Source organism: Mus pahari, chromosome X (genome assembly GCF_900095145.1).
Source record: "Mus pahari chromosome X, PAHARI_EIJ_v1.1, whole genome shotgun sequence".
Classification (NCBI taxonomy): domain Eukaryota; kingdom Metazoa; phylum Chordata; class Mammalia; order Rodentia; family Muridae; genus Mus; species Mus pahari.
The window spans coordinates 119,151,091-119,164,892 of NC_034613.1; the positions used below are offsets into that span (position 1 = coordinate 119,151,091).

The following is a 13,802-nucleotide window of genomic DNA, read 5'->3' on the forward strand; positions in this document are numbered from 1 at the left end:
TAGTAAGTGCTCAGCCAAGCGGCAGCTGGATTATCCATACACCTCTGTTCCCAGAGGGAGGGGTCCTCCAGGGACACCAGACTGCTCACGAGGTCCGGAATCCAGGTGCAAAAGAGGGGCTGTTTCTCAGCTCCCTGCTTAGTTCATCACCTCAGCCTTAGCTCTGGGGCTGAGCCAGTCGCCTCGTTCTTTAAGATTCTGGTCACAGCAGGGGCTGGGTTTCTAAGGCAGGCGTGATCTTTCTCTTCCTACAGACGCCGCTGCCGCCAGTGTCTGCGCTGGGCACAGGCAGGGGCAGTGCGCGGGAGAGACAGAGGGAGGGTTCCAGGCTCCGCAGCCACACAGACCGGGCCTGGAGAGGGACCCCGACAGTAAGTACTGTGCCCCAGCAGCCAGGCTAGGGCTTGCTTGGGAAAGGGTCATATAGCTGGGCGTGTGTGGGGTTATGAGGTCCGCAGAAATTGCTGGGGTCCTCACTGGCATCTCAGAGTGACTTGGGGGCAGTCTAGCACATGCCCCTTCTGGGTGAGTGGCCCTTCCTCGCTTCTCCCCGGGACAGAGGGAGGACGGGGCGGGGGAGGGTTACTGGGGGGGGGGCGACAGAGGATTACAGAGTTCGCGCTTCGGGAGGTGTCATTTCTCTCCATCCCCCACCCCGAGCCCCCCCCCCCGAAGAATTCCTTCTAGTTGCCAAGCGGTCCTCGGGTCGGTTCGGACGAGGAAATGGCAAGGCAAAGATGCACGCGGGGCAGAGGTTTGGATACTGATGGCAAAGTGGCTGCAGGAGCGGGAAGTTTTCCTGCTGAGGGTGGGGGGCGGGGAGTGAAGACGGTGTGGAGAGGCGAGGAGAGCAGAAAGCTGGAGGAAAGGGAGGGCAGTGCTTCTAGGGGTTGGAACCAAAGCCCCCTGCCAGCAGCCAGACCCTCCAGGATCCTTTCTAAGTGAGAGCTTTTGGGCTCCTGCAGGCAACTGAGTCCAGTGGGGAAAGATCTGGGCTTCTAGCCTCCCTAGTCAGTTCTCCAGGCATAGTGGCTAGGTTGTGCTCTTTGGCGGTGGGGGAGGTGCACAGGGGATGCTGACTCGCTGTTGCTTTGTAGGGAGGGGGCAGCTGAGTTTTCTCCAAGCACAGCCAGGCTGAGAAACATGACCACTGTACCCACCTGGTGGTGCATTATTTACAGAAATATTATCCATTAGCAAGTGAGACTGGCAGGAACATTCCTGTCACTATTTTCTCTAGGCTGTGTAAAATTCAGACGGTGTTAGGTCTGACATAACAAGACCAGTATCTCCCCTCTGTTTTTTGATCCTCCACTACATTGGTCAGGCTTACCTCCCAGAAATAACAAGTCATATGCAATAATAACAACTCTAGCTGTCATTTGCTTGGAGATAGATATATGCCAGGCACAGCACTAAGTACTTTACATGCAGTATTTTATTCACTCTTCACAAATATCATGTAGGGTAAATACTAATATTATTCATTTTTACAAATGAAGAAATCAAGGCATAGAGAGGTGGGTCAAGACTGTGGTCCAACAACTAGTGAGGGGCAGGGCTAGAATTTCAACCCACTCTTTCTGCATACATATCTCCATTGATAACTATTGGAAATATTGGTAACAAGCTGGCTTTAATGGGCTAATAAAAACCAGGTTGATTTCCCTGTGGCCAAATTCATTTTAATTCTGTATTTCTGAAGTCAGGGCCCAGTCCCAAAGAATGTTGAATCGAATTTTCAAAGTACTCCCCCCCCCCCAATTACAAACTGTGGAGAAAAACAAACAGTGGGTTAGGACACAGCAGATCCTATTACTGGATGCCCAATGATAATATTAATTGCTAGTAGATCCTATAAATAAGCAGTTACTTTGCCAACTCGTTTCATGTATTAAATCTTTGCATGGATACTTTGAAGTGAGTCCTATAATGAGTCTCTCTTTATAGGTAAAGGAATGGGGCTTAAGAGTTCCAACCCACATCCAATAACCCCAAAACCATACCTGTTTTGGACAAATCTAATCATGAAAAGAGCGGTTTGTACTTACCACTGTCCCCAGCCATTTGCCCAGAAATCTCCACTCTCTTTTTTCTTTGCTTGCTGCTCCCTTTACACTAAAGACAGAATTGCATAGATTGGAGGAGAGCAGGCTTCCAAGAGAAGACAGTGTTTCAGATGGATTTAGGTTTTGTTGTTGTACTAAGTGCCGTGCCTGTAACATCAATAAGTTGTTATGCTTTATAAGTTTTATTAATTAAACAAGTGTCTGGTTTGCTGGCTTGGAGTTGTTAATCCAATGTGATGTTATGGCTCTATCTGAGTACCTCTGTTAGGAGTTAATTTAAATATTATATATATTTGCAATGATGGGCAAAACTGACTCTGTACTCCCTAAGGAGGGAAGGGGACTTGTTTTGAAGCTACAACTCAGGTGGCAGAAGCTGCAGTCCATACATGCATAATAGTATTCTTGTGCTCCCATCCCAGAAGGATCCCTGGGAGCTGAAACCTATGTGTAACTAAACCCCTTTGGGCTGTTCCTGGGTTATATCTAACCCTTCAATGGGGTCCTTTCATTTCCTATTTCCCCAGCCCATTTGGAGAGCTAGCATTTAACAGACCTTCTTCAATGTGGACAAAATGGGGTATGTGAGCTCCATGCCTTTAGTGTCTGGACTATGGCTGGATCTTACTAAACCTGCTGGAAGCCAACCTTCCTTGCTGCTCCTATAATAGGGGGTATCCAAGTATAGTTCCAGGGTGGTGCATGAGAAATGCTCTGATAAACCTGGTGCTTGCAGGGCTCTGGTGCTCATCTCTGTGGTCTCGTGAGAGTACATTGCATCATTTCCTAAGGCCACATGAAAGGAGTCAGTGGGAGATGGTGCTCAAATGAAACTTTTGCTTGAATTTATTCTGTAATTTCATCTAATTGCCATGGCTTAAATACCCAGAGGTGTCCTTCTTTGCTGACTCTTCCTTACTATTCATTTGCTGTCAGAATTGACATTCCTTTCCTGGAATGTCCTTCTCACCTTCACTACTCTGCAAGGATAAGGGAGATCTGCGGGGAGATCCCTTCCTCTGTGCTCCCACAGCATCTTCTGCTGCCCTCTGTGCAGCCAGGTGACCTGTGGCTTTGTGTTTGTTTACATACCTACCTCCACCTTTGACTGCAGTCTCCCTGGAGGAAGAGGCTGGGTACATAGTAGGTGTACAGTAGATTAATTTGAAGGAATTAGTTAATGCTATCAAAAAGCCGCAGAGGAGAGCCGCTCCTTCACAGCAAGGGACTTTGCCATCCTTCCTTTTATAAGAAGGTGGAGCAGAAAGAGAACTTGCATTATTCTTCAAGAAAGCCCTGTCTCTGTGGGGTTTAATCTATCAAAATAAAGGTACACTATAATGCCAAAACCTGAAGGCTTAGGGAGGGGCCTTTTTGGTTAATAGGTAATTGGGGTACAGTAACCAAAAGTCCTCAGAAATGAGCACTTTTCTTGATCTTTTTTTAAGTTGAAAATTCATACACAGTGTTCTGATCACAGTTTACCCCCCCCATCTCTTCCCACATCCTTTCCACCACCCCACATATCCAACTCCACCCTTCTTTCTCTCTTTAGAAAACAAACAGGCAGATAAAAAACATAAAATAAACATGTGAAAAAAACACAACACACACACACACACACATACACACACGGACATACACACAAACCCTGCCACAAAACCAGAACCCATAATATATATGCAAAAGACCACTGAGATGAAAAAGTTCTCCAACAAAGCAATATAAAACAAAAACAATATATAAAACCACCATAGAATTTGTAATGGGGCTTACCCTTTAGTGTAGTTGATATGCACAATGAGACTCCATTCGAGAAATCTTGTTTTTCCTCCCACTGTCAGTTAGATACCTTCTTGGTTAGGGATGGGGTATGTGTTCATTTCCCCTCTCAGTGCTGGGACCCCATCTGGCTTGAGCCTATGCAGACCCTGTGCATGCTGCCACCGTTGCTGTGAGTTCATGTGCGTATCAGTCCTGCTGTGTCTAGAAAACCTTGTTTCATTGAAGTTCTCCATCTCTACTGGCTCTTAGAATCTTTCTGCCCCTTTTTGCTGGGTTCCCTGAGCCTTAAGGATAAAGATTTGATGTACACATTCAATTTAGATCTTATTGTTACAAGGTCTCTTGCTCTCTGAACATTGTCCAGTTGTGTTGTGAATCTCTGTATTTATTTCCATCTACCTCAGGGAGAAGCTTCTCAGATGATGGCTAAGCATGACATTTATCGATGGGTATAGCAGAATGTCATTAGGGGTCACTTTATTGCTGTATTGCCTCAGCAGAACAGTAGTATTTAGTTTTCCCCCAGGTCTATGACCTATCTGATCTCAGGTTCTTGGCCACCAACGCAGAGTGAGGAATGGCTTCCATTTCACGGAGTAGGCCTTAAATCCAATCAGATACTGGTTAGTTAATCACACCATCTTTGTGCCACTTTTGCAGGCAGGTCACCACTGTAGGTCACAGGTTTTATAGCTAGATTTGTGGATACCCTCTCCTCTAGTAGCACGCAGAGTACCTTCCAATACCATGAACACTAGTTAGAAAGGGTAAAGGCTCTAGGTGGGCACTAGTTTCAACATCGCTGTATCCAGTGACTTCTGTAAGTGTTGTCTTCAGCAATAGAGCCTTACCATCAGTTTGTAGAGAGTAACCAATATCCTTGGCAATAGCCTAGGTTGTTTGGGGGTTCCCACGGGGTCCTCTTTGGCCAATCACTCAAGTATATGTAACCCATTCCTGGTACTAGAGGTTTCACTTGATGAAAGATGTCTAATTGGGGTACTGCCTCCCCCCTTATTTGATAACTCCTTTTAGATTTCTCCCCTGGATGCATATATTTTAAGAAGCTGCTACTGTAGTAGGTTTCTATGTGGCCCTCAGATGATCCTTAGTGTTAGTTATCCCTCCTTGTATTTTCCCCTACCCTCCTCTTCCTTTCCTTTCCTTATTTTATGCTCCTGTTCCAGTCTGTCTTCTGTTTCTCCATAATTATATATTCTATGTCTCCTTTCTAAGGAGATACCTCACTTCCTCTTTCCTTACTCTATGCCTAACCTCTGTACTCATCCTGGCCTCAAGCCTGTTATTTTCTGCCTGTGGCTTTAATTCTTTGGTGGAGAATTCATCAACTTCACTCTTCTTTTCTAACCCCAGTTTGGGAAAGACCTAAAAATTCCTTCTTCTGTCTCAGCAGGAAGATGCAATTAGGCAGAATAAAAGGTGTCTCATTGTCCTGAAACTGTGGTTAACATCTCTGGACACCTCCTGGCAGGGTATAATGAGTTAACCAGGCCTCTGTTCACATATTTTCCTTTGTCTAGTGGCTTCTTGACCTAATTTCTGCCTTGCATCTGGGGTGAACTGATTGAATAAGTTCAAGATGACACACCAGAAGGAAATAGGGGCTTCTCTCTCTCCAAGGTCAGCCCGGTACCTGTTGATCATGAGTCCTATGATGAAGATACCAATTTCAGACATTTAAGGCAAGGAACTGGATTAGGTGTACTTTCTTATCTTCTCAGGAGGTCTCCAAGAGAAGACTGAAGAAGGATCCTGTGTCCCATGCAAAGCCACACATGACAGGTAGAATGGAGGAAAGTCCTACTCACAGTCTGATTTATCTATACCCTTTTTCTTTCCTGTTAGCCTGTACTTGGGTTCACCTTCATGCCTTCGGCTAAGTAGCTCCTGGATGCTTTGGTCTCTGGACCTGGTCTTCATCCCCTCCCTCTCAACTAGTCCAGGTCTGGCACTTCATCCAGGACACAGCTGTAGTCCTAGCCTTCGCCTCCTGTTTCTGGAAATCAGCAGGGGTACAACAAGAACAAGTCAATGACTTGCATGGTCCTTGCCAACTCTGAGATTGTCCTGGAGTTGAACAAAATCAGAGGCTGGGGGTATCCAAGGCTGGTGGCTCAGGCCCTGATGCTTAGCAGTCTCATAAAGAGGAAAGTCTTGGCTCAGCCCAACAGCTGAATAGGCCCTCTTTTGGCTTTGCAGAGAGCCCTGTGCAGTCAGTGCCTGCCAACCAGCCCCTAGGGAAGTGCTATATGAGTCCTGGGTCTTTGGCTGGTGGAAACAGCTACTTGGGAAGTTCCCAGAAACTCCTGGCCACACCTGGTCTCCCTGTCTGTCCTTCAGGCTTTGTTTACAGTTTAGCCCTTGACAGACTAAAGGCTAATATCCAAGAGAAGAGAAAAACTGGGTGACAAGAGAGCCTCTTCTGGCTTAGCATTTTGTGCCAGAGCCCTGTGATCTAGCCTGGCCTTAGAGAGCGTTTATACCGAGGGAAGAGCCCAGGCCTGCTGTTCCTTTCCCTGCCACCTCGACTTTGCCTATCATGGCTATGCTCTCCTAGTTGCTGAGGGTCTCTCTCAGTCCTGTTTGGCTTCCTTGATCTCCTCTTTCACAACAAAAATCCAGCCTCTAGTGACTGGAAAATTGGCCTAAATCAGGAAAATGTCCCAGGGCCTTTTCCTCAGAATGGTTCCCATTTGTCCCTTGCCCATTGCATCTCCATCTGTGAACCAGGTAGGAGCATCATGGTGTCAGTATGGCATAATAGCCTCCTCCCAAAAGACTTCCATCCTCATAAGTACTCTATCTGAAGGCTCTCATTACCATATGGTCCTTGAGCAATGGTGGACAGCCTAAGGGTAACAATGAGGGCAGCTGGCAGGAATTTAGAGGACAAGGGATTAGAATTGATACCCAGTGGTTGTCTTCCCTAAACCTGTCTTTTTCCCTTCAAGGTCTCCAAGGCCTTTTTGTTCTATTTCTCCTCTGTCTTGTCATTGCCTCTCTCCCTCTTGGCTCTGGCCCCCTTTCCTGTCCAGCTATCTTCCCTTTCTGCTTATCTTTCCCTTCACTCCTTATGTCTTTCTCTCTGGTTCAGTCAATCTGTCTTGGCCTCCTTCAGAGAAATACTTGGTGTCATGGATGAAAGGTGGGGGCTGGGGTGTCCAGGGTTCCAGGGTACTTTAGAATGACATGACAACTTCTTCAAGCCCCCAGGAATATTCCACAGCTCTAGTCCCCCACACACATACACACACACACACACACACACACACACACACTGCTTCTGCCAGTGACAGGCAAGTGAGAGCAAAACTGCAAGTCTCTCCCCACTAACTCTGCCACAGCTCAATGGCAGCAGCTTCAGACCTTGTGACCCAGAATGCCATATGGCATCAGCCTCACATCTGGAACAGCCCTAACATCTGTCACCAGACTGGCAGGCCCAGCAAGGAGGGTTTAGGAGTGTGTCTGGACCTATTAGACAGCATGTCGGAATCTACTGAATGTGTAGCCCTTGAGGAAAAGAGGGGAAGTGGGGGGAAGCTGCAGGAAAGATTCTCTACAGCTTCCTTTCAGAGACACTTTAGGCTTGGTATTGGACAAAATCACTCCAAGCTCTCAAATACTTGTAGAAGGTGACTTTGGTCTCTATGCTTACCCCTCTGGCAGGGGCCAGTATCTGCATCCCACCCCACTGGGAGAAAGCTACTTTAGACCATCAGAGAACTCAGATACCATCAAGTTTTCCCAAAGATGCTTCTTTAAGCTCAACTGAAAAGGGAATTTGGGGGCCATTAAAAACCTAGATAACACAAGGAAAGTTACCAACTCAGCCACCCAGAGACACTCAGAAGTGGAGAGGATCATTGAATTTCCTACCCACCCCACTGCTTCTGGCCATTCTGAAAAAATGATTGCATATCCTTGAAAGAAAATTCCTTTCCTATAAAAGAAAGGACTTCAAGCTCTACTTGTTCCTTCCTGTACTGTAGTCTTAGACCTATTCTTGGACTACATTCTCTACCTACATTGGTCTTTGTCCAGATACATTGAAGACTGTCTCCTTTTGGGTCAGATCCACTGCCATGGCTTAGATATGACACATGTCCCTATCATAGTTAAGGTTTTACTGCTGTAAACAGACACCATAACCATAAAGACAACGTTTAATTGGGGCTGGCTTACAGGTTCAGAAGTTCAGTCCATTATCATCAAGGCAGAAGCATGGCAGCATCCAGGCAGGCATGGTGCAAGTGAAGCTGAAGGTCAATAGAAGAAGACTGTCTTCCAGGCAGCTAGGACAAGGGTCTTAAAGCCCACTCCCACAGTGACACAGTTCTGCCAACAAGGCCACACCTACTCCAACAAGGCCAAATAGTGCCTCCCTGGCACACCTCCAAATAGTGCCACTCCCTGGGCCAAGAATATTCAAACCACCACATCCCCCAAAGATGCATGTGTTGAAGATTTAGTTCCCAACTGGTAGATCTGATTGGATCATAAGGTATCTCATCTAATCAATGCATTAATACCGAATGGATTCATAAATCAATGATTTAGGAGGAGGTGACAAATAGAAAGGCCTAGTTGGAAGAAGTATGTCAGTGGGTGTATATGCCACAAAGATGTGTCCTGTTGTTTATCCCTTCCTCTTTCTTCTTCTTATTTGCCACAAGGAGAGCTGTTTTGTTCTGCTATGTATTATCTACCACAAGCCTCAACCTCAACACAGACCTAAAAGCAGCAGGGCTGAGTTTCTAGGAAAGGCCTTTGTAAGGAGGTAATATTTAAGTAGAGACTTAAATGATGACAGAGCATCCATGTGAACAATGAAGACAGAGATTCCCATGAAATAATGGAATACCAAGTAAACATACAATGAAACCTGCAAAACCATGAACCAAAAATATGTCTTCCTCTTTTAAGTTGATTTTCTCATGTATCTGTTATAGGTACAAGAGTCTGACCAATACAATTACCAACTATAAATCTGATTTACCCAGGGTGAATCACAGTCAGTAGCCATTTGACAGTAAATTGCATAGAATGGCCAGAGACCTCTATTATCTGTGCCTCAAAATTACCCCTCCTCATTAATGCATTGGTTCACTTGGAAAACACTAAGCACCAACTCTGTGCCAAACACCATAATAGGTATACACAAAAGAGACCTAGTCCCAACCCATAGGGTATATAGCAAAATAGCCACAGAATACATAATTACAAATTGTGATGAGTCTCATAAAGGAAATAACAAGTCACAATAATAGGACAGTTTCCAGGAAAGGCCTTTGTTGGAGAGTGATATTTAAGAACAGACATAAAGGATGAAAGATCAACCATGTGGAAAATAAGGAAAGAGGTTTCCAGGAAAATTGAATACCAAGTATGCTGGCCTTGAGAGGGTCAAAGAACTTGATATGGTGAGAAACTCTAGCTACTGGGGCCAGATTGTAATGGTCAGTAATAAGAATAGGATTGTGGGATCACAAAGGATATCAGAGCCATGGAAAATGAGTTTCAATACTGTTTACCATCAATGGAGAGTGTCTGAAGGGTTTTAAGCAAGGGAAGGACCAGCTCTAGTCTTAACTATTGCAACACCCATAGATGCCAAATTTAGAAGTGATACAGGAAGGCCAATAATAAGGCAGCTGCAGGGCTGGAGAAATGGCTCAGTGGTTAAGAACACTGACTGCTCTTCCAAAGGTCCTGAGTTCAAATCCCAGCAACCACATGGTGGCTCACAACCATCTGTAATGGGATCTGATGCCGTCTTCTGGTGTGTCTGAAGGCAGCTACAGTGTACTTACATATAATAAATAAATATTTTTTTAAAAAAAGAAGGCAGCTGCAGCAATCCACAGTAGAAGTGATAGTGGCTTGCATCAGTGACAGCCATGGAGATGGAGAGAATAGGACTGATTTTGGATGTGTTTTGAAGTGACAGCTGACAATACTTATTGAGAAATTGGATGTCAAGGATGAAGGAAGAAAGACAGGCTTCAAGAAGGACTCGGTTTTTTCAGCTTGACTCAGTGCCATGTACTAAGATGAAGAATGCTGAATGAGGTTTTAGACGGGGGGAAAAAAATCAAGCGTTCAGTTTCAGCCATGATAAGTTTGAGATTCCTGAGAGATATAAAAATAGAAATGTCAATGTCTAAGAGTTTGGGAACTCCTGAAGAAGAGAAAGGAAAATGTAAGTTTGGAGACAATATCTACATGTTGGTTGTATTTAAAGCCAGGGTGCTGAATAGTACCACCTCAGGAAAAAGAAGAGGGAAATGTGAGAAATGCAGGCAGAGAGCCCCAGAACCCTGATATCTAGTGCTGATGAAAGAAAGAAACCCATAAAAAGAGACTGTGGAAAGCAACCATAGAACTAGAAGGACAAACAGGAGATATTCACAGCAAAAAGCAGGAAAGTATTTCCAGAGGAAGAGAGTTTCCATCTTTATCTATATTTGGAAAGTGGTAAATGTAGGCATGATATAAGAGCAGGACTGGGTGATATATATTCACAAAAGACAGGAGAGTTCCTTAAATGAGCAAATGTAGAATGATAGATGCAAAAGCCATAGGATAATTGATCAAAGAGGGGAAATGAGATGAGAAAGTATGTGTAGAACTCTGTTGCTTTTGGACATTTTTTTTCTGTGAAAGGGAGCAGGAAAATAGATCAGTAACTTCCAAGAGATTGTGTATTGGGGGGGTAGGTTTGGTTTATTTTCATAAGGATAGACAGCTTCCATCAATATGGCAGTACCGTTTGGGAAGAGGATATTTTAAGGAAAAGAGTGGATTCCCAAAGGAATGAAATGCTTGATAAGGTAAAGCAGGTTGGTATCAGAACATTAAGTGACAAGGTTTTTGCATTGATGAAGGAAATACTCATCCTCTACTTTAGCAAGGTAAAGCTGTATACATGTGGTGCTCTGTGCACTTAGTGGTAGTGAAATGAAAGTCATCTGGGAACTTCTGCCTTTTGGGTCTCATCCACTGAGACATCTTGAGTCTCAACCTGAACTGATGGGAAGACTGAGAAAGGAAGAGGACATATGACATAGGCATATTAGAGGGCAAGAATGTAGTTGCCACACATCTGCGAAAATATGTGCCAGATTTCAGATCATTAGGCTAACACTGAAAGCCAACTCCCCAGCTGTATACTTTGTTTGAAGATTCCTCTATCTACTGGGAGAGTATATATGGTTGAGTTCATCAAGGGTGGCGTTTTATCTGGCAATTCTAGGAGAGAGAGAGGGGGGAGAGAGAGGGGAGAGAGAGAGAGAGAGAGAGAGAGAGAGAGAGAGAGAGAGAGAGAGAGAATAGAGAATAGAGAATAGTATGCAGTAGAGTGTTAGCACTGGAGTTAGTACAGTAATTGATAATGTGTAGGTAAGACAATGAAGTAAGTTCAGTGGAGGAAGTTATTTTCAGTGACATCCTCACCACCTTGTAGATGTTGGATTCACCAATAGGGACATCAAAAGTAGGAGTGGAATAGCTATTATGAAAACAAAACAATAAACAGAAAATAAAGTGTTATCTAGAGGGAAGTAGTATATTCATTGTAGGAAACATTATGGCCAATCCTCAAAAAAAAAAATCAATCGTAGAGTTCACATAATATCTAGCAATCCTACTTCTTGGTTGAATTAGTCATATTTCATTGCTGTAGCAAATATTTCAGAGAAATAATTTTAAAAGAAGATGGAATTGTTTTGGATCATGGTTTCATAGATCTCAGTGCACGATTGGCTGATTCCACTCACTTTCAGCACATGGTGCAGCAGAAAGGTCACAACAAAGGAAAGCTGTACACCATGGCAGCCAGGAAACAAAGACAGAAAAGGGACAAGACACCATTTCTCCATGGCATTCTACTGGCATCTTCATTCATCCAAACCAGGCCCCTCCTCCCATTTTCTACCATCTCCCAGTAACACCATGACATTATATATCCATCACAAGATCAATACATTGATTGGTTCTGATTCCTGGAATCCAATCTGTTTCCCAATAGCAACCAAGTCCTGGAGCCCTGAGCTTTTAGGAGAAACTAAAGCATGGAGATAATCCTCCCCAAAAGTGAAATCTGCTCCAGCAGATATGTATACATCTGTATTCACAACACCATCATTTGAAGTAGCCAAATGTTAGGAACAATCTAAGTGTCCATCAACAGACAAATAAAATGTGGCACATACATAGAATATTATTGAGTCTTAAAAGGAAGGAGGTGCTGACACAGGCTACAATATGGATGAATCCTAAAGACATTATACTCCCTAAAATATGCCAAACACATACATTTCTGTTTGTGAAGAAGAAAGCATTCTGGAGATGGATGGTTATGAGGGATGCGGAACAATGTGAGTGATTTTAATGTCACAGAACTAACCATACAAGTCAAAATGGCTGAACGTGCAAATTTCATGTTATGCATATTGTACCAAGATTTCTTTTTTAAAAGACTGGAGGAGGATATCACATATGATTAGGAACTAAAGTTCTCAGTAACCTTGAGACCTACATAGAAAGTCTGCAGTTGACACTGAAAAGACTGGAAGGCTCTGAAGATGGGGACATTTCACAAGAAAGAACTAATGGCCTAGACACAGCATCGGTAAGTCCAGACAGCCTACCTCCTCTGCAGGCCCAGAAGAATGTGAGATTCAGAGAAAGAAACTAAAAAAGAATTTAAAATATAAGCAGCTTCCACTTAAAAAAAAATGAGGAACTAGGAGCTCAGTCATATCTCTGATGACAAGCAAATACATAAGAAACATAGCAAACCTCTGGGCTCTTCCTCAGCCTCCTGATTGGAGATAAAGAAGGCCTGGTGGACTCTTCCTTCTACCAGCAGATCCTTCTCACCCCCATCCCCAAACCCCATCAGCTGACCAGTCCTAAGCCCGTGGGCCTGTCAGTTCACCTTCCTTTGTCAAAGCTAACCAATCCAAAATGAGGGAAGGGGAGCCATCCAAGGCAACCATAATCACTTAAAACTTCCAAACACCGGGGTGGGGGGGAGTGTGTGTCAGATTTTAGTTTCTTCATGAAAAATTCCAAAAGTAAACAATTCAAACCTCCAAAATAATTTTTATGATGGTACCACCTTAGCTTCTGTTCTATTGCTATGAAGAGACACTATGAATAAGGCAACATATAATATAAATGATGTAACTGGGGGCTTCTTACCATTTCAGAGGGTGGGTCCATAGCCATCATGGTGGGTAGAATAGCAACAGGCAGGCAAGCATGGTGCAGAAGAAACATCTGAGAGTTCTACATCTGTTCTGCAAGTTGGAGGCAGGTGGGGTGGGGGAATCTGGCAAGTGACACTCCTCCTTCAACAAGGTCACACCTCCTATTCAGTCCTTAAAACAATTTCACCAACTGGGCACCAAGTATTCAAATATATGGCCCTGTGGGGAGCCATTCTCACTCAAACCACCACCAATATGTTGTTATAAATAGACTGGTTTTTGTTTCATTTCTTTTCTTGAGTCAGGATTCTCACTGTATACCCAAGGTTGGCCTGAAACTTACATTTTCACATAAGTGATCACAAACTCCTGATCCTGTAACCTTAACTGGGATTGCAGATGTACATCAATAAAGCCATCTTCTCTTTTATTGTTGTTAATCTCTTACCATGCCTCACTTATTCAATTAAACTTTATCATAGGGATGTAGATACAGGAAAATAACCACAATGTATAGAGAGTTTGATATTATCTTTGATTTAAGGTAACACTTGGTGAAAGGGTTGCCTTAGAATATATCCTCTATGAGTAAGAGAAAGTCAGTTCTGTGCCTAGTGTCCCTGATGTCATTTACGGGTATGGTGGCTTCAAAGATGGCTGCTCTTTTTTTTTTTTTTTTTTTTTTTTTTTTTTTTTTTTTTTTTTTTTTTTT

The 13,802-nt window shown here is 43.8% G+C and overlaps 1 protein-coding gene across 2 annotated transcripts in view; it reads left to right on the plus strand.

Moving 5' to 3' along the window:
* The first annotated feature begins 250 nt into the window (after positions 1-250).
* Frmpd3 (FERM and PDZ domain containing 3) overlaps positions 251-13,802 on the plus strand; it is a 93,133-nt gene continuing 79,581 nt past the window's right edge. Inside the window, exon 1 of one of the 2 annotated variants that reach the window (XM_021188087.1) lies at positions 251-371. The gene's annotated coding sequence lies outside the window, so the exon portion shown is untranslated. The remainder of the gene's footprint in view (positions 372-13,802) is intronic. The other variant, XM_029534494.1, reaches the window with a different exon arrangement.